The sequence below is a fragment of the Panthera pardus genome, unplaced genomic scaffold (genome assembly GCF_024362965.1).
Source record: "Panthera pardus isolate Hobbes unplaced genomic scaffold, ASM2436296v1 HiC_scaffold_17, whole genome shotgun sequence".
NCBI lineage: Eukaryota > Metazoa > Chordata > Mammalia > Carnivora > Felidae > Panthera > Panthera pardus.
Window position 1 is genome coordinate 3,655,810 of NW_026526732.1, and position 27,223 is coordinate 3,683,032.

At 46.0% G+C, this 27,223-nt stretch overlaps 1 protein-coding gene across 6 annotated transcripts in view; it reads left to right on the forward strand.

Annotated features, from left to right (window-relative positions):
- Nucleotides 1–27,223, forward strand: part of PDE10A (phosphodiesterase 10A) — a 599,454-nt gene that overhangs the window by 367,436 nt on the left and 204,795 nt on the right. The window lies entirely within an intron of this gene.

The following is a 27,223-nucleotide window of genomic DNA, read 5'->3' on the forward strand; positions in this document are numbered from 1 at the left end:
AGAAATCATTCATACTTTAAATTTGGGGAAACCACCAACTTACTTACGGATGGATTTAAAGTCGGTTTATCCAAGGTCATACGTGATCATCTGACAAACTGGGACCAGAAAGGCTTTTTGGAGGAAGGCTTTTAAGGCTGCATTCAATGTAGCATTCTATTAAGCTGTATGCTTTAAGACTGACTAAATCTTGTTGTTATTTCTAAGAAATAACAAGCATTTTGGTAGATTTGTTAATCCCGTTTGCAAAAACTTTTAAGATGTGTAGGTTTGCATACGTTTCAGTGTTTTGTAACTCTGCTCTCGGGTGCTCTATGAAAATAAGAGAAAAAATCCCCCCCCTCCCCCCCCCCCCCCCCCCCCGCCCGCCTGATAAACAGTCTTTTCCCTTGTGAGGTACAAGCCTGGAGTTTTCCTCCACATTTGGCCCTCAGTCACGATGGGTGGGCCTAGAACTTGCTAACTGCTAGGTTTCTTACAGTTTTTACTTGATGAGACATGCAGTGGTTAGTTTTTCTATCAGTCCTGCTAGTGTTAATAAAATGATACAGTGCAGTAAATTGAGAAATGTCTTCATCTTCCTCGGGAATAAATGCTAAGTGTTTATAGCAAAACTAACTTCTCCCCATCGAAGAACCGAGAGCCGAAAGGAAATTCCTCGTTTGGTTTTCCTTAAAGTGTTGCTAAAGATGAGCAATTTAACTATTAAATTTAAATTTGAGAGCCCAGTGTTTGGTGTGCAGCTTTCTCCTTGAATTGTTCTGATTGGTTTCTCCCCATATATACTTTAACACAATTTGTGCTTTCTTGTCTTTTTCTTTCCGCTTTCCTGGGAAGAGAATTATTTGAGCGGCTGTAGCACTGTGTGGGATACCTTGAAGGTGTGAACATTTAGGGGCCCGCCTGGAGAATCCAGGCTAAGCACTTCCTCTCAAAATCTTTAATTTCATGTTTTGCCATATAAAGTAGCATCCCCAGGTTCCAGGGAGGAGGCATGGCCGTCTTTTGAAAGGTTATTTTTTGGCCAACCACAATATTTGGCTTTTAACCTGTGAACGGTTGAGAGGCAGTAAGGTTGACAGGTAGGAGGAGAGTAGGAATTCGAGACTATGCAATCTGAAGGCACACTCATTGGAAACATGGCTCAGTTATGTATTTGCTGGGTAAACTTTAGCAAGTTACTTAGTCTCTTAGTCCTCTCTTCCTCTTCTGTAAGACGTAGACCTACTGATCTGTCATAGGGTTATTTTGAAGATTAAATAATTTAATAAATGGAAAGTGATTAGAATACTGCCTGGTACATCCTGGTACATAGTAGGCACTCGACAAATGTTGACTGTTATTATCGTAAGTTGGCTCAGAAAAGCTTTGCATGAATCAAGCAGCTTGTGAAGGCTGGTGTTTTGGTGGTGGATACAGTTGATGTGCTTCGCTTGTATTCATGCAAGTTCATTATTTGCTACCTGAAGGAACATTGGCAAGATACACAGGAAATCATAATTTGTGCGTGTGTTGGTGGCGGGGGGTGGGGGTGGGGTCTGGTGAGAATCAGGCTTCTCTGTGTATACTGTCTTTATATTGCTTTAATTTTTGAATGTATAACAATTTGAAAAGGCCAACAAAATAAAGGAAGTTCAAGAAATAAAAGCTGAGAAAGAATCATCTATACTTGATTGTATAGCTAATAAAATCCCCAAAGAGTAGAATTTGGCGTTTTTTGGGCATCTGTTCCCATGATTCATGAATCTATGTTGTTTCCTTTGGTGTATGTATGATTTTCGTTCTTTCGAATTGAGTCCCATTTTTATATTCAGTATGTTTTCTCAAAACCTTTTTAAATTTCATTTTTTATTGTGCTTTTAAAATAGGTAGATTTATTAAGACTTGGTGAGTAGGTCATTTGATAAGAACAAATTCATCTTGGAAAAATGTACTTCATTTGAAATATGGATCTCTAACTTGTTATTAAATTGAGATACAGATTTGTGAAGTATAATGATTTAAAACATAGGCTCCTACTTACGAAGCTCTCATCACATAGTTTTTATTTTTCCATTGGTTTTGTGTTTTTAACCTTGCATTAACTTTAACACTTTCGCTACAGTTCGCTTACTTTTTATTGTATTGCTTTGTACTTCTAGAAATGAAAGACTGAACATGAGTGGGGGAGGGGCAGAGAAAGAGGGAGACACAGAATCTGAAGCGGGCTCCAGGCTCCGAGCTGGCAGCACAGAGCCCGATGCCGGGCTGGAACTCACGAACTGTGAGATCATGACCTGAGCCGAAGTCAGACGCTTAACCCACTGAGCCACCCAGGCGCCCCAAGGACCCTGTTTTTATTATCTCTAGATTTCTAGTACTTAGCATTTTGTTGATGCTCAAAAATAGTTGTTGAATGGACTAATCAATGCATCGTTGGGTGAAGAGATAAAAGCCAAATCACTAAAATTACCTTTTGTGATTTTTCTAGGCTTGTGTGGCAAGTTCATGAAATGGCCAGAACAAAATTCCTTGTCCTTGGACTTCTACTCAATGCTTCTCTCAAAACTACTGATTGATTCCTTTTTTCTTCTTTAAATATGAGATCAGCTTAGGGCTATTCAAATCCTTTGTGCCAAACGGAATAAGTTAATCCCCACCCCCAGTAGGATTTAGCACTTTTGCTCATCAGAATCAAAGGAAATTTCTCAAAGCTTGAATGCCTTAGCAGCACATTACGAGAAATTCACTGTTTTGTTAATTCTGTTTATCATACCTTTTCAGTGACATGCATATTCCCCTCTTACTCAGTTTGGGCTGCTGTTACAAATACGTAGGCTGGGTGGCCTAAACCACAGACATTTATGCTCCTCCTCTCTGGAGGCACAGGCTGATTCTGGAGGTGCCGGAGGATTTGGCTCGTACTGAGAGCTCTCCTACTGAGAGTTTGCAGACGGCCACCTTCCTCCATTATCCTCATGGCAGAGAGAGTGAGACAAAGTCTCTCCTGTCTCTTCTGGAGCACTAATCCCATCTGGAGGCCTCCACCATCATGAGCTCATTACCTCCCAAAGGTTTCACCTTGAAACACTGAAGATTAGGGCTTCAACATACGGATTTTCAGGGAACACACACATTCAGTCCATAGCGCTGTCCCTCTGTCCAAGTGTGCTGATAACTCAAATTAGTATTAAATGGTCCAAACTGTTCTTCTCGATTATAAGACTTCAACAGACAACTCAATGTTTCTATTTTTATGGGCGTTAAGAGATATGGCAAGTTAGAACTGAACAGTTGACAGGCCTTTTTACTTGGGTTTTCTTCCCTCACTGTCATTATAATGGATCTACTAAGGAAATTAAGGTCTATTTTCATCTGTTTTTCTTACTATACTAAAAATTGTAGAATTTAACCTGTCCAAATTTGAAGTTCTCGTGTTCTTTCTCATTGGGTAGTGGTGCCATACACATAGCTACTGGAGGTGGAAAACCGGGGTTCATCCCCACGGGCCTACCACCTTCAGTCAACTGGTAAGTCTGTTCTCCCTTTTCCTTTAGGCCTCTTGCACGGTTGTTCCAACGCTGTGTTCTTAGTGGTCTGACTGTGAACACCTTAGGGACAGGAGTGGCACTGACGTCTTACATTATCTTGCACAGCCGGATGGTTGACTTTCAGACAGAGCTTTAAGGCTGACATGGAGAGAAATCAGGCGGAGACAGTGACTTTGTATTATGCATGTGAGAACAGAAGTAGAGAAAGTTCGGTGGACGAGGAGGGCTGCATATTTGTTAGGAGAGGGTTGAGGTGGGAATGGGCGGCAGGACCTAGAGTCAGAGCGGAGGGGGGGGAGGAGGGGAGGGTGTGTTTGGCTCCAGGTCGTGGAGGTGCTTCCATATCGGAGTTTTTTCACTTGGTTTTGAAACAGTGAGGAACTAAATGCTGCATTTTAAAATACAAATGTGAAACAGATTATTGCCCTTCCGCTTAAAACCTTAAAACGCACGTTGCTCCCACCCTACAAAACTGTCAGTGTGCCACCGGGTTGTGGCGTTCGCAGAAGAGGATCTTGAGGTCACCGACACGCCTGGATTCTTGCGGGGAGGAAGAGGCCTTGGGGAGGGGCAAGGGGTCCAGTTTACCCACGCGGGTAACAAGACACCCGCGGCCACTGAACGAACAGGGATGCGGCCTCCCCGGGCCTGCGGCTCCGCGCACCGCGGGAACCCAGCAGGGTACTCAGCCGTGTTGCCCCTGCGCCTCGCAGCCCACCGAGTGGCATCCTCGTGTGTTCTTTTTCAGCCGGGGGGGGGGGGGGGCGGCAGGGGCAAGGGGCTGTGCAATGTTGCTTGTTTAAACAGTCTTCCAGGTGTTCTTGTTTCTTCAGCCCGGCCTCCAGTTGCGGGTCCCGGATTCCAGGCCGCGTGCCCACCTCAGTCGAAGGAAAACTCCGGCTTCCCGAGACGCCGGCGGCCGGGCTGTACTTCCGGCCTGCACGTGACGTCACCGGAAGTGCCCGCCTCCGCCCGCCCTGCCGTCGGGTGTGGCGGCTGGTGGGGCGTGGAGGCCCCCGGAGGGACCCCGGGCGGGGTCTGGGTGGACCTCCCGGTGCAGGGTGGCCGGGAGGTGGGCCCCAGAGTACGCGGTGAAGGGTCCGCGCGTGGGTGCTGGCGTGTTAGGGGCCCCGCGGCCTGCGGAGGCGTGGGGTCGTCCGGACGCGGACGGCCGCAGCCTCAGGACCTGCCCAGCCTGCTCGCAGCTTCCCGGTGTCCCTGGCCGTGGACCCGCGTGCAGTGTGGGGTGGCGGGCCGGCCGCCCCGAGGGCCTGTGCTCCCGGTGTCCGTCCTGCCGGCCTGCGCGTCCCCGGGGGGTGGGTTCCCCCAGCCAGGGTAGCTTGCAGAGATGCTGCCCCGGAGACCTGAAAGCAGAAACACTAGTTAACTGTGGTGGGGGCGGGGGAGGCGGTAGGGCTGGTTCACAGGACTGTGTCCGTAATCGGGTACCTTTAGGTTGCAGCCCATCCAGATCGCTTGAAGAGTACGAAAGGTGATGCGCTCAAACCAGGAGCCCCGAGGCAGGGCAGCTCCAGGCCTGATGAACTCGTGGCTCCTTGACATTCCTAGGACCCACTTGTTGGCTGCACCCACTCTGCCAGTTGGCTTTGTTCTGATGGCGGCGAGATAGATGCTCTCACTGTAGCCTGGTTAGCGTGTTGGAGGGAGAGTGGCTAACCGGCCGACTCGCAGGGGACCAGGTTGCTCTCATGATCGATTTGTCCAATCAGGATTTGTTCTGGAGTGGCCACAGTGACCTTCCCTGGTGTGAGGAGAGGAAAGGGCTGATAGAATGAGGATAGGAGAGACGAAATCCCAACATTTAACAGGTGAGCAGAGGCTCTAAGTCCGCAAAAGACACTTGGAAAGGCCACCTCGGTAGGTCGCAAACTAGTACTTTGTAGCCCTGAGTGTTAATCTGCCAGGGTCTTAAAATTACCGATCGACTGAAACTTGTTTCGTGTGTACGTTGATGTCTTTTGGACATCAACCCTCAGTGACTCCTCAAGGCATCGTTGGCAGGTTTTTATTGTTTTCTAGAGCTTGCGGCGTTTAGTATCGGATGGGCTGTAACAGATTTTGAGAGTCTCTGTGAAGTTCTGGTTGGCTGTTTTTCATTTTACGCTTCTCAGGATGGGTAGTCTGTGCGATGATTTACTTGCTTTAGGCACATTGATTGTTGGATAACAGACCTTCTCTGGTGTGTTACGTAGGAGAAATTATCAAGAAAGCACGGGATTGGTTCCTAACATCTGATATGGCTGAGTCTGAGCAGGTGAAGACTGAGGCCGTCAGGAGGCCGAGATGATCGGATTGAACTGCTCAGGGAAGTTTGGCTCGAATCTCCAAAAGCTGTTCCAGGGCAGCGATGGGGTCTGATGTCACAGTGTGGTGATGGAGGCGCGGATCTGACTGAGGGCAGGACGGCGAGCGCGGGATGGTGGAAGAAGGAAAAAGAGAATACATGATGAGTTTCCCCGGCTTGAGGGAAGTTTGATTGTTGTCGCGTCGGGATTGGTGGGCGCCCGAGCGTATTAGAAATCTGTGAGAAGGGGATGAAGAGAGTTTGAGGACCGGAGATGTGGAAAGGGGTAATTGAGTGAACAAAACAAAGAAGGGATCTCCGGGGTCCCGGGGGAAGGGGGTGCGGGGGAGGGGAAGAGCTGGCTGGGGTAAGGGAGAAGGTAGGATGCGGGTAACGGTTCAGAGAGATGCTGAGGAGGAAAAGGGAAGGATCCTCCCAGAAATCAAAGCAGTCACGTTACGTGTCAGGGAGACAACGATGTGTGTGGGTGCGGAAGAGTGAAGGAAGTCTTGGTTCTGCTCCCTGGGGACCAGGACACGGAGTCATCCCGGGAGAAATTGAGGGTTTGGCACAGCTGTGCGGTCTCCTCTGAACAATTGAGGCCAGAGAAAGGACTTGGATGTTTGGGTTTACCTTGTGCCGGGATAGGCAAGGGATTCCGTGGTGGTAGCTGAGGCATCGCTGCGATAATTCTTCACGCTCAGTAGGGCGGCGGAGACGGCCGAGAAGGCCGGGGACACGGATGGAAGGGTGCGGGTGAGGGCACAGAGCCGACTCCGTAGGAATGAGAGGAGGACTGAGGTGTGAGGACAGGAAAAGGGCTGTTGGTCCGCTCGGCTGCTGTGACAAGGTGCCCTAGACTGGGGGGCTGACACAACGGCCGCCTATTCTCACAGTTCTGGCTGGAAGGCCAGGGTCAAGGTCCAGGCTGTTCCAGTTCCTGGTGAGAGTTCTTTTCCTGGCTTGCACACGGCCCTCTTCTTGCCACGCGCTCGCGTGGCTTGTCTTCGCAGAAGGGCGCGAATCCCGCCCCGAGGGCCCCGCTCGGTGACCTCATCCCCTCCCCAGGAGCCCCGTCTCCAGGGGTCCTCCCATTGAGGGTTAGGGCTTCTACGTAGAATTTTGTGGGAACGCCTTTCAGCCCTTAACAGAAGGTGTGGGCAGTGAGGGGATTTTTTTTGTCCCGGAAGGAGAGAACCAGGTTTCTACTTGGCCACGGTTTATGACATCATGACTTCCAACCCACAGAGGGGAGTATCTGGGTGCAAGTTGATTATTTTCATTTCAATTTAACACAGAAGCTGTAAGGAATAATAAGCAGTAGGTTTGTAATTTCTTAAGTCTGTTTTATTGGCTGTGTCAGCAGGGTCCCATGTCGTTCGTGAAGTGTAATTGGAGATAGCTATAAATCATGGAATAAACACCTTGTGGTTTTTTAATAGAGGACTATTTGACGTACAAGCTGAATTGAAACTAGCCCGTAGAAGTCTTTTGTTTTGGATCTTCAAAACGCGAGTTTATTACATCGACGAGCTTAATTTTTGGTTAGCAAGTGTGATATTTCTTCAAATATTAAAAACTTAAGGTAATTTTAAGTCAGGTGTTTTTAAAAATTAATTGTGGGTAGTTTCTATAAGGCAGTTTCCCTCTTCAGGAAATTCTCGTTCCTGGTTGGAGGGCTGTGCCTGAGCCGCACCGGGTCACTGGGTGTGCCTCCGCCTGCCTTTCAGACCCCGTGTTTCCAGATGCACACGTTGGCGAGCACTTGAAAGCAGTTTTAATCCGATTCTCAGCCCCCAAACACCTGTTTCAATGGAGCTAACGTAAGCGTTACATGCACGTTTTCTAACAGATCGCTGTCTCTCTAACTCTCCTAAATGGAGTTTAATGGAATGACTCTTCTGGAACTAGAACTCTGACGCACATCCGCGTCAGTAGAGAGAGTTGTCATGTATAGCTAGAGCACCTTTTTAAAAAATGAAACACTTGCTTTAAAGGTTGAATTTGAGGGCAGAAACTTTTATTGTAATTAATGTAGTATGTTAGGCTGTTTGTTTCATTCCTCAGTGGCTCAAACCTGCTTAGCTCACAACTTTAGCCTACACCCTACCCGACAATTACACACCTCCCTGCCTCTTGGGTTCACACAGGAATGGCTGAAGGTGCCAGACGCTGTAAACTGATAAGAGAAAAAGCACACGGGCCTTTGCCATAAGCCAGGGGTCCCTCCTGGGCCGGCTGACGCACACAGTCCTGCTCTGATGTCAGACAGCTGATAAGCAGCGCCCTTGGCTCCTTTCCCACACTTTGTGCAGAGTGGGAAACGGCTCTTTGTCTGCAAAAGCAGCTCTACTGAAGTCTTTCTCTTTCAACTATATTGCTGTTCTTGACTGTAGGCCAGATTCCTGTCTGCTTAAACAGTTTAGTATTCTTTCTGAATTGTTTGGCAGAAATGGATGTTTGTTAGCAAAAATATGTTTAATTCATCGTGCATGGTATTCTGTGGTATGTTTGTTACCCCTTACGAGGCTTCACATTTGGCATTTTTTTTTGTGAAAAAAGAACGCTGGCAGATATGATGAACGGGGTAGTTCAGTAGGTGGCCGGTACAAAAACTTATATACACTGTCCTCAATATCTGTACCTTCACCTCTGTCTTTCGGAACCTATGGGGAAGGGGAGAGACTGACCACGGACTGAGATCGTTCAGCAACACAACATCTGGCAGGCCATGTGTCGCAACATATTTACTGGCATTTACGCTGAAATGAGGAGGAATATGAGATTCATGAGATTTAGCTGTTCAAGACTGGTGATAATCTACTGGTACATATGCCAAACATATTCTCTCTACTCATTAAAAAAAAAAAAATCCAGACGGAGCATGTTCTAGAGCCAAATTGTCATTATAGTGATAAAGTCTGAACGGTATGTCATCCAGTAAAATGCTTAACTGTATCAATGGCTCATTATGAAATCCTAAAGAGGAAAGATAACATTCAAACCTGGAATTTTGTGCCTCTCGTTAAAAAAGGGAGCCCAGTTTGGGGCACCTGGGTGGTTAAGTGTCTGACTCTTGATTTCAGCTTAGGTCATGATCTTACAGTTCATGGGTTTGAGCCCCACATTGGGCTCTGCGCTGACAGTATGGAGCCTGCTTGGGATTCTCTCTCTCTCTCTCTCTCTCTCTCTCTCTCTCTCTCTCCCCCTCCCTCCCTCCCTCCCTCCCTCCCTAGGTTGCTCTCTCACTCTCAAAAACTAAATGTATAAACTTAATAAAAAAATTTAAAAAGGGAGCCCAAGGGGCCCATATCAAAATGAAAGTCTATAAACCTGAATAACCTAGCTCACTATATACCAAAAATTATTAGTTGCTAATCCTGAGATCAGCTCAGATTAGCGCAATTCAAGTTCTGCATTATTGCCTAATCTTACATTTCTAATAAAGTTAGCAATGAGAATTACAGATCACAGTAATCAGCATGTACAACCAATTAGAAGCAGGAATTATCTGTTTAACATCTATACTTCTATCACCAAGGAAGTCGAGAAAGTGTCTTGGGAATTTAGAAATGCCACTGAATTTCTCCAGGTCCGTCCTTAAGCTATGATATTCTACTGAGGCCAGTTTTATAGCAACACAGTAATTTGTTTTTTGACTTCTATAAACTGATATTTTATATTCGTGTGTTAGCGACGGCCAACATTTGCTGAGCACTGTTTTGAGCAGTTGTAATCTCTTCTCCTCATTTAATCCTTACAGCAATCCTGTGAGCTGTAGATACTATCGTCAGCCCCATTTTACAGGCGAGGAAGTTGAGGCATCGAAGGATGAACTTGCTCCGTGGGTCCGGAAGTGGCCGAGCTCAGAGAAAACCCTGGCAAGCTGTCTTGCACAGGCGGAATTTTATTCCGTGAGTTAGCTGGTGTCAGCGACCAGAAAAATCATGTCCCCTTTCTTCGGCCATTAACTTATTGTCAGAAAAGTGATTCAGAGTTGAGGCAGGGAATTGGGAGTCTCAGAGCTAATAGGTGACGTTCACGAACCTTTCCAGAAATCAGATGTGCCGTGTGCGGGAGGCTTACACGGGTGGCGTGCAGACTGGCGGCTGTTGCGTCGGGGGGGGAGGGGGGCACGGTATTGACAGGGAGGTAGCAGGTTGAGGGGCGTGTACGTGAGCCGAGGAGGAAAAGCCGTAGCGGGAGCAGGTGGCCGGAAACTTCTGCTGTGTTTGCTGCCCCGTGGAGGATGACCGTGGCTGTGAGACGGAGCGGGCCGATCGGCTCGTCACCGAACGCGTGTGAGTGAGAACTTGCTCGAAGAGTCAAATCGGTTTGTCTAAGAGGTGAAGTGAGATGCTTCTCGGATATCGCCGTGTTCGAAAATGGCTACAGTCACAAATCAGAGAACTGCCTTTCCAAGGACAAAGTGTGAAAAGAACTTACGTTCTGTCAGCACTCTGACCTTACTTTCCCCTCGGTGATGACTTTATCCATGGCGGTGATATTGACGCTTAAGCACAGGAATGAATGTGTTTAGTGTCTCCGTGCCGACGCCTAAGCGGTGTGTAATTTCTTGTTCCGGTCTATTGGCAGGACTTGATCCCTTCGTTTCCCAGCAGAATCTCATGGCGTGTGCTGTTCTGTGTTTCCACATTTATCAGCAAAGGGCTAGTAGAATCGACAAAGAAAATAGCCTGTTGGCAGGGGCTTGGTTCTCACAGACTCAGTTGGTTAGCTTGACTGCTGACGGATAGCGTGGGTCTTGATGTGGACAGCTTCCTGCCCCAGTGGATCCAGTGTAAAACGGGCGTGTCTTAGATGGGATTACGAGAATACAATGATTTTAATAATAATCATTATTAATAATGAAATTACGGGAAGTAATGGGAGCGCTTACTCATTCAGTTCTAAAATATTCGCCAGGTGCCTACTATGTGAAGACAGAGTCAGTCCTCATTATTTACGGATTCTGTATTTGCGGATGTCTACTCACTAAAATTATCTGTAACCCCCAAATCCGTATTCGTGCTTTTGCCGCCATTCGTGGACACGTGCACACGCAGAGCGGCGGAAAATAGGACTCATCCCACGTGTGCCTTCCAGGCTGAGGTTCGACGATGCAACACTCTGCCTTCTTGATTTCAGTTAGCCATTCTGTAAACAAAATCAGTGTAATGTCATGTATTTCTCATTTTTGTGCTTTTTAGTTGTGATTTGGCCGTTTAAAAAGGCCCCCACGCCGAGTCCGAAGTGCCTTCGAATCCAGTGTTCTTAAGCACAAAAAGGCTGTGATGTGCCTTATGGAGAAAATGCAGACGGTAGTATGAAAGCTTTGTCCAGGCATGCATTTGGGTGCTGTCGGCGGTGACTTCAACATTAACGAATCAATAATGTGTATTCAATAAGGTGTCTTTACATAGACCCACACATAAATCAAGGTTACGTATTGGTCAGTTGAATGAAAATGTTGTGACTAGAAGTTCCCAGGAGCCTAACTAACCCTGTATTTCCCCTTGGGGGTGATGAGTGGTTCAGTATTTGCTAATGTGGTGTTCGTGTGGACTTTATACGCACAAGAATCCACGGTAATTCCAGGCTCTGGGGAAAAGAAGATGAATAAGATTTTAGTTTCTGCCTTTGAAGATCAGGCTACTTGCGGAGAGAGACTTCAGTCAGTGTTTGGAAAATTGATGTACTGAACATCCTACATAGCTTAGGTCTTCCAACAAAAACTTTGAAGACTCTTTTAGGTTGAGGAAGAAGTTTATAAACTTATTAAACAGAATCAAGTGATTCTGGTTTTTTAAATTTTTTTTTTTTTCGTTTTTTATTTTTATTTTTTTTGGGACAGAGAGAGACAGAGCATGAACGGGGGAGGGGCAGAGAGAGAGGGAGACACAGAATCGGAAACAGGCTCCAGGCTCCGAGCCATCAGCCCAGAGCCCGACGCGGGGCTCGAACTCACGGACCGCGAGATCGTGACCCGGCTGAAGTCGGACGCTTAACCGACTGCGCCACCCAGGCGCCCCAAGTGATTCTGGTTTTAAAACGAAGGAATCCTTGAGAAGGTTGATTTTGGTTCTGAATACATTCTTCTCTTAGCTAAAGCATTCTAGCTTCTTGATATTAAAATAGGAAGATAACGGAATTGTAATTTCATGTTTGTATCTTTGAAAGCGTATGGTAATACGCATCATGTGCGTTGCATCGATCGTTACCAGGGGCTCTCCCATTTGTCTCGGTGGTTTCTCTCGTGGGGGCAACTGCATTTAAGCAGGAGGGAGAGTGTGGTCAGACAGTTGCGTGTTTTAGATGTCAGATCAGATTAATAGTCTCTTTTTCCATGTTTGTTTTTTGGGGGCACGATATCTACGCAGTTATTTAGAAGATGCATTCTGCCTTTTAAAAAAATCGTTAGATTTTCAGAGACTTTGTTAGTTTGCAGGGGTTGCCAGAGGACACGGTCACCTTGGATTATACCCTTTTACGTGGCCTCCTACGACTTTCCAGTGTTTTCGGCATATAGAGCACGGTCCTGTCAGTGTTATTTCCCGAGCCAAAATGCCTGTGACTGGACTCTCCTGGTAACGCTTCTCTCCACCCTATTTAACTTTAATATTTTCAGGAAATGTGGGTCAAAAATATCTTCAGATCAATAGTGTCTTCAAAGACCAATTAACATCAGCAAATAAGGATCAGATCACCAGTCGGCTAGGTCGGCTTCAGCTTTCTTTGAAGAAAACCACTTTGATCCGTGTGGTAAGTTTGCGACGAGTCCAGCAGTGTTCTTTCTTCCTTATGGCACCAGTCGCAGCAGGAGAAAGGGCTGATTAGTAAGAAACTGCAAATTAGCTCCTCCTTTATGCAGGTGGACTCTTCTTAATAAAGCCTTTCTTGGGCGTAAGCTGTTTGCACAGCAAGCGAATCTTTAACAGAGGTTTGCAGATTTGGTTTGGTATTGAAGGTAAACCTAGACGGTGAATTCTTTCCTAAGTCAAAGGAACCTTTTGTAAAGCATATGATAACTCATCCTTTTAGTAAATTCGGATTTTTATATTTTTACACCATAGATTTTCTTTAATTTTCTTTTTTCTTTTTTAAAATTTACATCCAAATTAGTTAGCATATAGTGAATCAGTGATTCCAGGAGTAGATTCCTTAGTGCCCCTTACCCATTTAGCCCATCCCCCCTCCCACACCCCCTCCAGCAACCCTCAGTTTGTTCTCCATGTTTAAGAGTGTCTTATGTTTTTCCCCCTCCCTGTTTTTATATTATTTTTGTTTCCCTTCCCTTATGTTCATCTGTTTTGTACCTTAAATTCCTCATATGAGTGAAGTCATATCATATTTGTCTTCCTCTGACTAATTTCGCTGAGCATAATACCCTCTGGTTCCATCCACGTAGTTGCAAATGGCAAGATTTCATTCTTTTCGATTGCCGAGTAATACTCCATTGTGTATATATACCACATTTTCTTTATCCATTCATCCATCGATGGACATTTGGGCTCTTTCCATACTTTGGCTATTGTCAATAGTGCTGCTGTAACCATGGGGGTGCATGTGTCCCTTCGAAACAGCACACCTGTATCCCTTGGATAAATGCCCAGTAGTGCCATTGCTGGGTCGTAGGGTAGTTCTATTTTTAGTTTTTTGAGGAACCTCCATACTGTTTTCCAGAGCGGCTGCACCAGCTTGCATTCCCACCAACAGTGCAAAAGAGATCCTCTCTCTCCGCATCCTCGCCAACATCTGTTGTTGCCTGAGTTGTTCATGTGAGCCATTCTGCCAGGTGTCAGGTGGTATCTCGTCGTGGTTTTGATTTGTATTTCCCTGATGATGAGTGATGTGGAGCATTTTTTCATGTGTCGGTTGGCCATCTGGATGTCTTCCTTGGAGAAGTGTCTATTCATGTCTTTTGCCCATTTCTTCACTGGATTATTTGTTTTTTGGGTGTTGAGTTTGAGAAGTTCTTTGTAGATTTTGGATACTAACTCTTTATCTGATATGTCGTTTGCAAATATCTTCTCCCATTCTGTCGGTTGCCTTTTAGATTTGCTGATTGTTTCCTTCGCTGTGCAGAAGCTTTTTATTTTGATGAGGTCCCAGTAGTTCATTTTTGCTTTTGTTTCCCTTGCCTCGGGAGACGTGTTGAGTAAGAAGTTGCTGCGGCCGAGATCAAAGAGGTTTTTGCCGGCTTTCTCCTCGAGGATTTTGATGGCTTCCTGTCTTACACTGAAGTCTTTCATCTACTTTGAGTTTATTTTTGGGTATGGTGTAAGAAAGTGGTTCCGGTTCATTCTTCTGCATGTTGCTGTCCAGTTTTCCCAGCACCACTTGCTGAAGAGACTTTATTCCATTGGCTGTTCTTTTCTGCTTTGTCAAACGTTAGTTGGCCATATGTTTGTGGGTCCAGTTCCGGGTTCTCTATTCTGTTCCATTGGTCTGAGTGTCTGTTCTTGTGCCAGTACCACACTGTCTTGATGATTACAGCCTTGAGGTATAGCTTGAAGTCTGGGATTGTGAGGCCTCCTGCTTTGGTTTTCTCTTTCAAGATCACTTTGGCCGTTTGGGGTCTTTTCTGGTTCCATACACCATAGATTTTCTTAAGGCTGCACATAACAGATGGGTGCTGGGCTTTCTAAATAACACTCACTGTGAGATACGACCCTAGACATCACTTGACCGAAAGCATAAATCTGGAAAAGAAGGTGGTGCAGGGGCCAAGGTGATACTGGCACAGTGCTGATGGTTTCCTTTGTTTTTTTGTTTGTTTGTTTGTTTTTTGTTTTTTAATTTAATGATCGTAGAATCCCATCAGGGAGGTGTTACTTTAGCAGAGAAGCTAGAACTGAGACCCAGGGAGATGGAATCGTTTTTCCAAAGTCACACAGTTACCAAACGTTGAGGCACCTTTTTGGCTCCAGGTCTGCCTGATTCTCCAAATCCTTACTTTTTCCCTAATCAGTCATCATAGTGTTTTGTTTTTATCCTTCCTGGGAAGAAAAGCCAGGACTTATGAACTGGAGGACAGAGTCAAGCTCCTGTTCAGACCAGAGGCTCTAGGGGCTAAAGGCAAGCAGGGGGTTGAATGGTCCCCGCCGCCCCCCCCCCCCCCCCAATCCCTACCACCACGTCCTAAACCCAGAACCTGTGGCTGTTACCTTGTTGGGAAAGAGGGTCTTAGCAGATGCAATCAAGTTAAGCATCTTGTGATGAGTTCATCCTGGATTACTTGGATGGACATGAAATCCAACAAGTGCCTTTTATAAGAGAGAGGGAGATATCACAGCCGAAAGAGGAAGTGGCAGTGTGATGGGAAAGGGGGTGTCAGGAGAGGCAGAGATTAAAGGGATGAGGCTACAGGGTCAGGAGATGCCGGCAGCCGGAAACAGTCTTCCAGACGGCCCCCAGGGGTACGGCCCGGGCAGGCTCTGCCTGGGCTTCCGAGTTCTGGCCTCCAGAGCTGCGAGGGAATGAAGTTCTGTTGTTCGAGGTCTCCCGTTAGTGGCGATTTGTTATGGCCCCTGCAGGAAGCTAATACAAAGACTAATTGCTTATTCTGAAGCACCGCTGAGATGGATTTGAAAACCTGGTTGGAGTCTGCTCTCTGCCGATGACAAGCCTTCTGTTCTCGGGCAAGTCACTCACTTTTGTCTCAGGCTTTGCATCAGAAAAGGGGTAAGAATAATAGCCCTACCCACCTCCAGCCTTTCAGTATCATCGCAAGAGATAACGTACTGATGTGAAGAATATTAAAGAAGTATTATATTGATACACCTTACTTTATATAAATCAGGAGTGTTATTTGTTGTACACACGATAGTCACTTAACAAGAGTAAAGTCACAATTGGTATTTAAGTAGTTTGGCGAAGTGGGACCATGTCCTTTGAATACTAACCAGTCAGATAACACTCTCGCAAGGAAAGGAAAAAATAGTGAGGTCACTGCTTCACGTGGAAGCCAAGACCTAGGATGGCAGCTGAGTGGACCGTCACTTAGACTCACTGTGTATTTTAATAGTCTAAGTTAACGGAAAGAGATCTTGAATAAAGAGGTAAAAAAGGGTCCTTAGAGCGGTGCTGTCCCGTGGAAATACAACGTGAACCACGTACTAAGTTAAAATTTTCTAGCAGCTAGTTTAAAAAAGTAAACCGCGAAAGTTAATTTCAATAATATACTGAATTTAATATTTCCAAAACGTTAGAGTTTTAGCATGTAGTTAGTACAAAGATTATGTGATGAGATATTTTATATTTTTTTCATTTGTACTGTTGTCTTTGAAAGCCAGTGTGTATTTTACACTGAGAGCGGATCTCACTTTGGAGTAGCAACTTTCCACGTGCTCCGTAAGCACATGTCGCTAATAGCTACTCTGTTCCTATAAACTTTGTAAGAGAATAGTGTGTTTTTAGTTATTTCTGCAGAAAATGTCAGGGTGTCTGGGGGCATAGGCATTTGGTGAATATTTGACTGATCTAATAAGCACCGACGTAGTATAATAGAACCTTTATTTTTTTATCTTTGGAGGAAATTACACCTACTGACGACTCAGTTCTTCTGAAAACCTTCCCTGAGCACCTGTTGTTTGCTAGGCCCTTTATTTAGAGCAGACGATATAAATGAATAAGTTCGAGAATCTTGAGGTCAAAGCAGATAAATTGGTCACTACCAATAAGGTGAAATGAAAGCTGGAAACATAATATGGTAAGTAAGTAGAGCTTTGGATTTGGATTCGGAAAGTCTTGGGTTTGGATCCGAATTTCAGTATTTTTTAGCTATGTGACCCTGGATTATTTCTGTCTCGAACCCCCATATCCTTACTGAGAAAAGGCTGATAAAACGCCTGGCACTTAGCCCTCCATAAATGATGGTTTTTACAAAGTTATTTAAAAGTAATTTTAAGACAAGCTAGTTACAGAGTCTGATGAGAGTGTAGGGGGAGATTGGGAATGGTTTCTTAGAGGTGACAAACAGATGTTCGTGTGGAAGGGAAGAGCCTAGAAAAGGCACTGTTCGCGGTCACAGCTCATCATGAAGGCTTCACGCTGGTGGAAAACATGATGGTTTTTCTGAGTAGCTTTTAATCCATGGCCCTGTGTGTGTATTTTTGTTGGTATTTTTTTTTTTTTTTTTTGAGAGAGAGCACATTCACACAATTGAGTGGGAGAGGGGCAGAAAGAGAGCAAGAGTGAGTGAGTGAGAGAGAGAGAGAGAGAGAGAGAGAGAGAGAGAATTCCAAGCAGGCTCCGTGCTGTCAGTGCAGAAGCTGACATGGGGCTCAAACTCATGAACTGTGAGATTCTGACCCGAGTCGAAATCAGGAGTCAGACATTTAATCGACTGAGCCACCCAGCCTCCCTCATGGCTGTATATTTCTAAAAATTTCATAAATCTGGATTTGAATGCCCTTTCTACCACTTACTTAATTGTAAGTAATGTAACCTCTCTGAATCTTAGTTTCCTTGACTGAGAAATGGGGGTGATAATAGTAATAATTCCAAAGCTCCTACTGTGCCCCCTTGCAGTTCCTATACCTAAGGATGACCACTTTCTATGACCTGTTATAGGTGGGAATTAAAAAAAACGGTTTGTAGGGAGGATCATGCAGTACATACTCTTGGTCTCTCATTTCTTCTGTTCAGCATTCTGTTTGCGAACTTCACACGTTTTGTTGCACGCGGTTGTAACTGGTTTGTTCTTGTTGTTGTATGGTGTTCCAGTGTATGACGGACCAGTTTTATTTTTTTATCGTATTTATTTATTTTAACGTTTGTTTATTTTTGAGCGAGAGAGACAGAGGTCTAGTGGGGGAGGGGCAGAGAGCGAGGGAGACACAGAATCCAAAGTGGGCTCCAGGCTCTGAGCTGTCAGCGTGGAGCCCGACGTGGGGCTCGAACTCGTGAACCGTGAGATCGTGACCTGGGCCGAAGTCGGACGCTCAACCGACTGAGCCACGCAGATGCCCCTATTTTTTGATTCTACTGTCGTTGCATGATTGGTGTTTTCGGTGCTCCTTCAGTATTCTAGTACTGGTTGTGTCTTGGTGGACAGAAGGTCTGCGTTGCTGGAGGGTGGGGCTGTTAGATGACAGGGCATGTGTAAGTGCATCTTCTCTAGATGCTGCCAAATGCTTTTCCGACACGATTGTACCGATTTACACTCCCACCAGCGGTATATGGGGATGTGAATAGGATTTGGACTTGTTCATTTTGCCATACTTTACATACGAAAGCTGGGTGTGTTTTTAAAATTTGTTTTTAACACTTATTTATTTTTGAAAGACAGAGACAGTGCACCAGTGGGGAGGTGGGCAGAGACAGAGGGAGAGAGGGAGTGGGCAGAATCTGAAGCAGTTGTCAGCACAGAGCCCGATGCAGAGCTCGAACCCCTGAACCGTGAGATCATGACCTGAGCCGAGGTCAGATGCTTAACTGGCTGAACCACCCAGGCGCCCCCTATCGGTGTGTTTTTTAAAAGTGTGATTGCTTTAACCTGCAGTATGCCCGACACTCAGGCCAGACTCCGACCCGGGCTGTTCCTTTGTCCGATGGCCTTCCCTCTCCCTCTGGCCACTGTCCTTAGTCCTTGAGGACTCGGTTCAGATCTCACCCCGCTCTGGTAGCCCTCTGTGACTCGGGGAAGTCACCAGACTTCACCAGATGTTTGTGACTCCCTCACTACGTTTAGAAATCCTGAGTGGGGACGAAGGAAAAAAGGACTGTATTATTGTTTTATTTCAAGCCAACCTCACTGGGTTTTAATTCTGCGGTTGCTGTTGACTAGTTGTTTGACTTCGGACGGATCTTTTAATGTGTCCGACCCTCAGTTGTCTGGCTTGCCAAATGGAGGAGAAGGAGGGAAAGCGGGGCGAGAGGGAGGACAGCGTGCAAAAGGAGGGTTACACGTGGGGAAGGTGAATATACGGAGCAGCGTGTAGAACCTGGCGCCGCCTAAGCGATTATAAACGGGAACGTGAGACCTCGTTAGCCCTGAAATGCTCTTGCGCTTTGACTGGCAAATGCAGAATTTAGCGTTTAAGAGTTTTTCTGCCTTGTACTTTTGAACTTAAGAACACATCTGTAAGATAGCAAGTTGAGAGCGGAGGCCGTGTCTTCAGTCAGGTGTGCAGAGGCTCACCGAGTAGCCCGCACCCCGGAGTCCTCGGATGCTACCTTTGCCTTCCTACCTTTTAGCTCACGTCGGCGCACGGATGTGTGTCGGGCACCTGTAAATCCCACCAGGAGGATCTGTGCAACCAGGGAGGCGTGGGGGACTAGTTTGATAGTAAGCGTGTGTTTCTTCAGTTCGTCAGTCAGTTACACTAGATGGAGACTGTTCCGTTAAAAGTAATGTCAGTGTTTATTCGCACTTCTTTATTATGGTTATTATGTTATTACGACAAAATAATCTCTTTAATTATGTAGCTTTACGTTTTTTTTCTGTGCGGAACCTATTTTTATGATAGAAATGGTTAGGAAAATGAATTTGATTTATAGTTAACTTCACAGGCAGCTTTTTAGAAGATTCTGTGAAGTGTGATGCAGTTTTTCTTGGAGGAAATAAATTTAGTTTATTACTTTCATTTTACTCGTACCAGTCTTACCCTTTTTGGTCATTATGTGTATTTCTATACATACGTATGGTTGTACCACAGTTTGCTTAACCACTCACCCATTGAAGGACATGGGGGTTGTTTCTAGATTTTGGTAATTTCGAATAGAGCTGCTGTAAACATTCCTGTGCAGATGTTTTGCAGTGGACGCAAACATTCTTATTTCTTCAGGGAAAACTACTTTTCTAAACTGTTATTTATCATGTGTGCTCTCTGAAGTCTCTTCTCCTTTAAATACGGTCAGCTGCTGTGTGGAGAAGAGATCTCGGTGAATATCTGGGGAAAATCACAACCCTCCCTATCTTTGTATATTGGCTCTGTGCTGGGACACGTTTTGATGCCCAGCCTTGTGTTTTACGACTGCCTTAGTCTTTGCTTTCTGTTAGCTTTGAGGCTGAACATCAGCCAGAGGTCAGAAGTTGACACTTTAGGGCCTTCTCGGCTCTTTTCTTAGCATGTGTGCCGTCCCTGGTGTAAGTGGAAACTCGCAGTGTTCTGTGTCCCCAGCTTTTCCTCCCGGGTTTTCAAGTGTGTCTGTTGTTGGCTTCAGCTGTAACATTTTGCCGTCCCCTTTCCCCCCGAACCCCTGCCCCAGCTGCGGGTGATTCCTTTGCTTTTCAGTGGTTTCCAGGAAAGTGTTTGAGGGGCTACCTTCTGCCCAAGAGAGTTCTGAATTAGGTGAAGCAAAGTCACGTACCTGAGCTGCGTCCTCCAGAGAGCCCCCAGGCACGTCACACGGCCCACCAGGATCCTGAGAGTGAGCTCTGCTTTGTGCTCTCTGGAACCGGGGACCAGGGTCCAACCCTGGAAACGGGCTGCCATCCTCAGGCCCACTGCTGAGCAAGGGAGGGGGCGCGGCAAAGGCAGTTAAAACGGCGCAAAGCTCTTCATCCGTTTTTAAGTTGAATTTTCCTGGATTCGGTATCTCTCGTTGCTGTAAACATCTGACTGTTTTTCAGAGTTCTGACAAAGTTGAGTTGGCCAGTTTTTGCTCTTTTTTCGGGGCGGGGGGTGTTTCTGTGGAGGGACAGGCCCTTTAAGCTCCCCGCTTTGCCATTTTTGCTAAGTCAGTCTGTCTACAAAAAACCTACAGCTAGCATCATCCTTAACGATGAGAAAGTTGATGTTTTCTCGTTAAGATCGGGTACCAGACAAAGATGTTCCCTCTCACTGTTTCTTTTCAACATTGTACTGGAAATTCTAGTTAATGCAATAAGACAAGAAAAGGAAATAAAGGTAACACAGATTGGGAAGGAAGAAATGAAAGTCTTCTATCACAGATATTATGATTGGCTATGTAGAAAATTTGAAAGAACCAGCAAAACTACTCCTGGAATGAATAAGCTGCAGTAGCCGGGTTGCAGAGATCAGTTGGTTTCCTGTGTACCAGCAATGAACAAGGGAATTTTATTTATTTATTTATTTATAAATTTTTTAAAAAATGTTTATTTATTTATTTTTGAGAGAGAGAGAGCCAGAGCACGAGCAGGGGAGGAGCAGAGAGAGAGGGAGACACAGAATCCGAAACAGGCTCCGGGCTCTGAGCTGTCTGTACAGAGCCCGACGTGGGACTCGAACTCACAGACCGTGAGATCATGACCTGAGCCGAAGTCAGAGGCTCAACCGACAGAGCCACCCAGGCACCCCTGAACAAGGGGATTTTAAATTAAACATCTGATACCATTTATGTTAACATCCCCCAAAATGAAATACTTAGGTACAGACCTAAGAAAATATATACAGAATCCGAGGAAACCCACAAAACTCTGATGAATGAAACCAGAGAACTGAATAAATGGAAAGATAGTCCATGTTCCTGCATAGGGAGAACGGATGCCAAGATGTCAGTTCTTTCCAACTGGATCTACATAGTAAATGCAATCCCCGTCCACATCCCAGCAGGTTGTTCTGTAGATATTAGCACACTGATTGGGAAGTTTATATAGAGGGCCAAAGACCCAGAGTAGCCAACATAGTCTTGAAGAAGAACAAAATTGGAGGACTGATAATACCCAGCATCTTGACTTACTATGAAACTACAGTAACAAGACTATGAGGTATTGGTGAGAACAAGTCGATAAATAGATGAGCGGAACAGAATAGCAAAACCCCAAAACAACAACAACAACAAGATTCTAGACATAGATCTTATACCCGTCACCAAAAACTACCCCAAGATGGATCATAGATCTAAATGTGGAATGGGAAACCATAAAACTCCTAGAAGAGCGTAGCAGAAGACCTACATGACTTTGTTTCTGAGCAACGGCTTTTTAGTTACACCCCCAAAGGCTGAAAGAGAAATCGGGCCCATGACAGATCGGTAAGCTGGACTTAATTAAATTAAAAACGTTTGCACTCTGAAAGACCACGTCAAGAGAAGGAGAAGACAAACTGCAGGCTGGTTGAAACTATTTGCAGGAGGTGGGACTGGGGCAGGACTAGTACCTAAAATATACAAAAAGCTCATATGACCTGGGGCTAAAACGAGCGGTCAAGCTGTGATTTTAAATGCCTATTACTAAGTGAAAGAAAACACTCTGTAAAGGTTACGTACCATATGATTTTGACTGTAGGACGTTCTAGAAAAGGCAAAACTATGGCGTCAGTAGAAAGCTGAGGGGTTGGAAGTGTGGGGAGGGATGAACAGGCAGAGCGTAGAGGACCGTTTGTCAGTGACAGTACTGCGTGCGGTGCCGAAATGACGGATATGTGTGGTCCTGCATTTGTCCAGACCCGTGGAGTGTGCGTGTGAACTATACCGTCGGCCGTGGACTTTATTTTTTTATTTTTCTGAGTTCTATTTATTGTGAGAGAGAGAGTGAGAGAGAGATAGAGGGAGAGAGAGGATCCCAAGCAGGCTCCACGATGGTAGCACACAGCCCGACGTGGGGCTCAAACTCACAAACCATGAGATCATGACCTGAACCAGGGTCAAGCGTCGGACGCTTAACCAACCGACCCACCCAGGCGCCCGTCAGCCGTGGACTTTTGAGTGAGGAGGATGTGTCCGCACAGGGTCATTGATTGTAACTTCTGTCCCATGCTAGTGCAGGACGTCGATGGTGGGGGAGGCTGTGCATGTGTGGGGGTGGGCCTGTGGCAGTTCTTTGAATCTTCTTCTCAGTTTTACTGGGAAACCTAAAACTGCCCTCAAAATATTCTGTAAAAAATGGAATTGGCACTTATTCTGTTAGACTTGAATGTATTTCAGTGAGAGTCACTATAATTGTTTCCCCCAAAGCTCCTATATATTATAGGAGGGATGTGAACAATTCATTATTTTTAAAGATACCCTTGGCCCTGTTAAAAATATTTCCTCTGCAGTCCTTTGAACTAAAAAGTTAGTAACAGCCTAGCAGTATGTTACCGTGTCAGAGACAGGAAATGTCTTTATCACCAGTAACACTTTGGAGCTCAGCACGCCCTGTGAAAGCTGCTGAGAGACTTAAAAAAAGGGCCAGGAGGAATGCCTTTTTTTAAAAAATGAAAAAATCCAAAGATTCAGAACGGTTAGGTGAAATGATGTTACACTGAGGTGTGGGGCATCTGGGTGCTCCTTCTGTCACACCTGCTCGGTCACTTAGCTGGGCTGTGGCTGCTTCACTTATAAAAGGAGGCATTCGGTGATTTCCAGATTGCTTCTGCTTCTAAGACTTGGGTTTTATGTTCCATGTTGATTGTTAACAGTCCTAATTTTGTATGTCTTGTTGGGAAGTGAAGTTATACATCGATAAAATAGTCTCAGAATTTTTATATATATGGCTTTTTAAAACTTGGAAATAGAATGGATTCAGTAAAATGCTTCTTGTCCCGGGATATTTTTGGTCTGTAGTCTTATATGTCTTTATTATGTATTTTTGTGTATTTCCCCTGGAATGTTACCCATTTTATTTCTTAAAGGAAATTCCTGACTTCTCAACGTGTATATACCACAGTATAAACTCTCCTTTTGTAATGCACTTTGATGATAATGTCATAATTTTTTTACATACTTAGAAGAAAATGTTTAGTTTAAGCCCAATTCTAGTCCCTGGCTTCTCCTCTTTTTTTTTTTTTTTAATTTTTTTTTACATTTATTTATTTTTGAGAGACAGAGTGAGACAAAGTGAGAGTGGGGGAGGAGCAGAGAGGGAGGGAGACACAGGATCGGAAACAGGCTCCAGGCTCTGAGCTGTCAGCACAGAGCCCGACGCGGGGCTTGAACCCACAGACTGTGAGATCATGACCTGAGCCGAAGTCGGACGCTCAACCGACTGAGCCACCCAGGCGCCCCTGGCTTCTCCTCTTTAATTAAGATTGTTAGGGAGGAAGAGTCGATTTCTCTCTCCCAAGAAGAAACCCTGATTTATCTATTGCATTTCTATTTGTTAAGTGGAGGGTAAAACGTTTGGATCTTAGGAAGACATCGTTAGGTGTCAGATAAGCTCCTAGTCAGTGAATTACTTGATAGTAACTTACAAGGACATAGCAGAAAATGAGGGACAGAGTGTATGGTACTTAATCTGCATTGATTAAATAAGTAGTTGTGACAGCGTCCTCTGAGCGTAGCGTGGAGTCCTTTGGGGGGGCGGTGGGCCACCTCATGTGTTGGACTAGACAGGAGCTGAGCTGTCGGCGGTAGGTGTCTCCAGCTCATTCAGGCATGGGACATTCCTGGGCAGGTGGCCACGGATGATATTTCTAACTCTTAAGTCTGAATAGTTTGAGGAAGGATTGGTAACATAAATTGTTGCTGCATAATCTCTTTTATCAGAAAGACGTCTCTAGTCAAAACCTTTCCCTGTCTGAGCAGGAGTGTCAGAGCGGTCTTGTCAGCCCCGTTCTCACCCTGGGGTTCACGTGCGCCCAAGGGAAGCAGGGCTAGAGGGCCGTGGCCGCCTCCCGGCTCCCCTGCCAGTCCTTTGTGCAGCAGGGGGCAGGCCCCAGCGCTCTCGGCGGCCCTGCTTTGGAGAACGGGCTTGGGCTTCTCGGCACACCTTTGCTTGAAAGTCTTGAGTCTCAGTACTTACTCTGAAGAATAGGGAGTTGGAGTTGAGGATTTTTTTTTCAAGGACTTTTGGGGGAGAAACATTTCAGAGAAGTGTTTTATGCCTAAGAGATGTTTCATTTTCATATTTCTTACAAAGTCACAAAGAATGGTCCCTTCTATTTGAAGACTCAGGATTCCCAGGAGAAAGAGGGAATACAAGCTCGAACCTATGTGGTTGAGGTGGGGGGAGGGGGGTGGGTTTGTGTGTCTTCATTTGTGTCATCATTATAGGTACCATTTCTGTGACCCGAGTGTCCTGTCCCTTACGTGTTATTTTCAGTTCTCATCAGAGCCATGAGATGGCTAGATAATTACTTCATAGGTGAGCAAACGTGTTAGAAAGGCTACCTGACTTGCCAGATTATTCTACCTGTTAGCGGTAGGACTGAGACCTCAAATTGTTTCTGTGTGTCTGATACATGTGCACATATGCACCTTATTTTATGTTTGCGTGTGTGTGTGGGAGTCTGTCGGACCCACCGCAGGAAGACCCAGTTCCTTTTTGTCCAAAATAGCGGGCGTGTTCCGCGCTTCATATTTGAACTCGTGTGCTTGACTCCTTGCCAGTGAGCTGTGTATTTAGGGTTGCATTTCCTGTGATGATGTGCTTGCGCTGAGTCTGTGAAGTGTTCATTTGCAAAATGGCTTGCGTGTTTAGACGGCCTCCCAGATGCCGGGCTGGACGGACGACAAGCTGGCCCAGCTTCAGAAGAGACTTCACCCTAACTGGCGTTTAACAGTGGTGCAGCCGAGAGACGCGAACTGCGTTGTAATGACACAGTTTACCCTGGGCACAGAGGCACACGAGTCTCGTGCTTTCGATGACCCTGCCTTTTCTGAGGCCTGAGCGTTTGTGGTGAGAGGCCCAGGCGCCCCTGACGTCAGAGGAAAGGTAAAAGCGTACGTCCTCGGGACCCGCGTGTGCGGTTAATTACGTACTTGCCCAGCTCCCAAGCCCAAGTAGAATTTGGCATCCTAAGAACGCCTCGTCTTTAGTTTTTGATGTTAATACATCCACGCGGAATACCTTTTTGTGTCTCCCGTTGGGTTCTTGTGTCCCGTTTTAGGAACCATAGACTGTTCTAGGTTCCAAATGTGAAACAAAACCAGTTTACCTGTTAAAGGCGGGTCGGACTCTTCAGTCTTGCTTCTGCTCTTTATTCCTAAAGAAAGTGAAACGGAATCAGTTTGTCAAGTCTTTTAGCTGAATGAACCGTGGGAAAACTCATTCAACAGATATTTGAACACCTCTTAGGCACCGTACCGAGTGTGGAGTGAAGGGAGTCAAACCCGTAAAGTGCCTGTTCTCAGGAAGCTTCTGTTGTAGCCGGGCTGTGCAGAGAGCAGACAATCGTGTAAATAATTCACACCGTTCCCAGTAGTGCTAATGCCAGCTATGGGACTGTGAACGGCTGTGGGCCTGGGGGATGGAAAGCGAAGGAGTCTTGTTAAATCTAGAGGAGAGCAAGGAAGGAAAAGAGAACAGAAAAGTCAGAGGGAACCGCCCAGGCCGGGAAAGTTCTCATGGCCCCAGAGAGCAGGAGAGAGGACCGGAGATCAGGAGAGAGGGCAGAGAGCAGGAGAGAGGGTCAGAGAGCAGGAGAGAGCAGGAGAGAGGGCAGAGAGCAGGAGAGAGGGCCGGAGAGCAGGAGAGAGGGCAGAGAGCAGGAGAGAGGACTGGTTGGGGAGGATGAGGGAGGAGAGGCAGGCGGGCGGTCTTGCCGGTGTGCAGAGCTTGTGGGAACATACTAGAATGAGCAAAGATGCAACGAAAATACTTTTTTGAGGGGATAAAAATCCTTCCTTATGTACTTTCTTAGCTTCAGATTTGAGAGGAAAGGTTTGATGAATGTAATGATCATAAGTAAAGATTACAATTGAAGAATAGCCTGGATAATAAGAATTTGTACATGAATGTATTATTGGTTGTTGGGTACAGAAGCACTATTTAATAACTCTTTTCCTCCTGTGAGAGGTCTGCATACAGTAGGAATGGAACCTTTAATTCATTATGATCACTGGGAACTGAGAATCTAAATTGGCCTACAGAAAGTATAATTTTTAGCTGCCCAGGGAACGTGCAAAGACCATCTTAATCACAGCACAGTGATCCAGAACCAAACTCTGGAGTCAGGCTAAGCCACCTACCCGCCAAGCGACGTGGGCTCTCTTTGCCCCGGTTTTCCCATCTGTGGAATGGGAACACACAGAGGTGGTTGTGTTTGTAGAGCAGAGCTCCGTGCGGGTCACGTTGGGGCGTGGAAGGAGCGTCAGGACAGCTGATGCCTAGATGCTCCCCCCACTCCTGCTCCCCCGCTTCTCTTAGGTCGTCTGCCCCGCTCCTTCTATCTCCCTCTTCGTTTTGGTTTCCTGCTTCTCCTCCTCGTGTACTGAAACTGCACTCGGGGCTCAGGCAGCTTGGCTGAGTGTTGTTCCCCCTGGGACGCTAACAACTTCCGCCGTCATCCCCTGCCGAGTTCTCTCCCTGGCGGTACTTTCTGAACGAGCAGGGTTGCCGGACTCCTCCCTGTCGCGCTCTCCCCGCCTCTCTGCTGTGCTGGTGGGCACCCCTTCTCATCGGGAGGGAAGCACCCACCAGGGCCTGCTGAGAAGGTTGATTCCCTTCTTATTTTTAAGTTTACTTATTTATTTTGAGAGAGAGGGAGACACGGGGCGGGGGGGTGGAGGGAGAGAATCCCAAGCGGGCTCCGAGCTGTCAGCCCAGAGCCCAACGTGG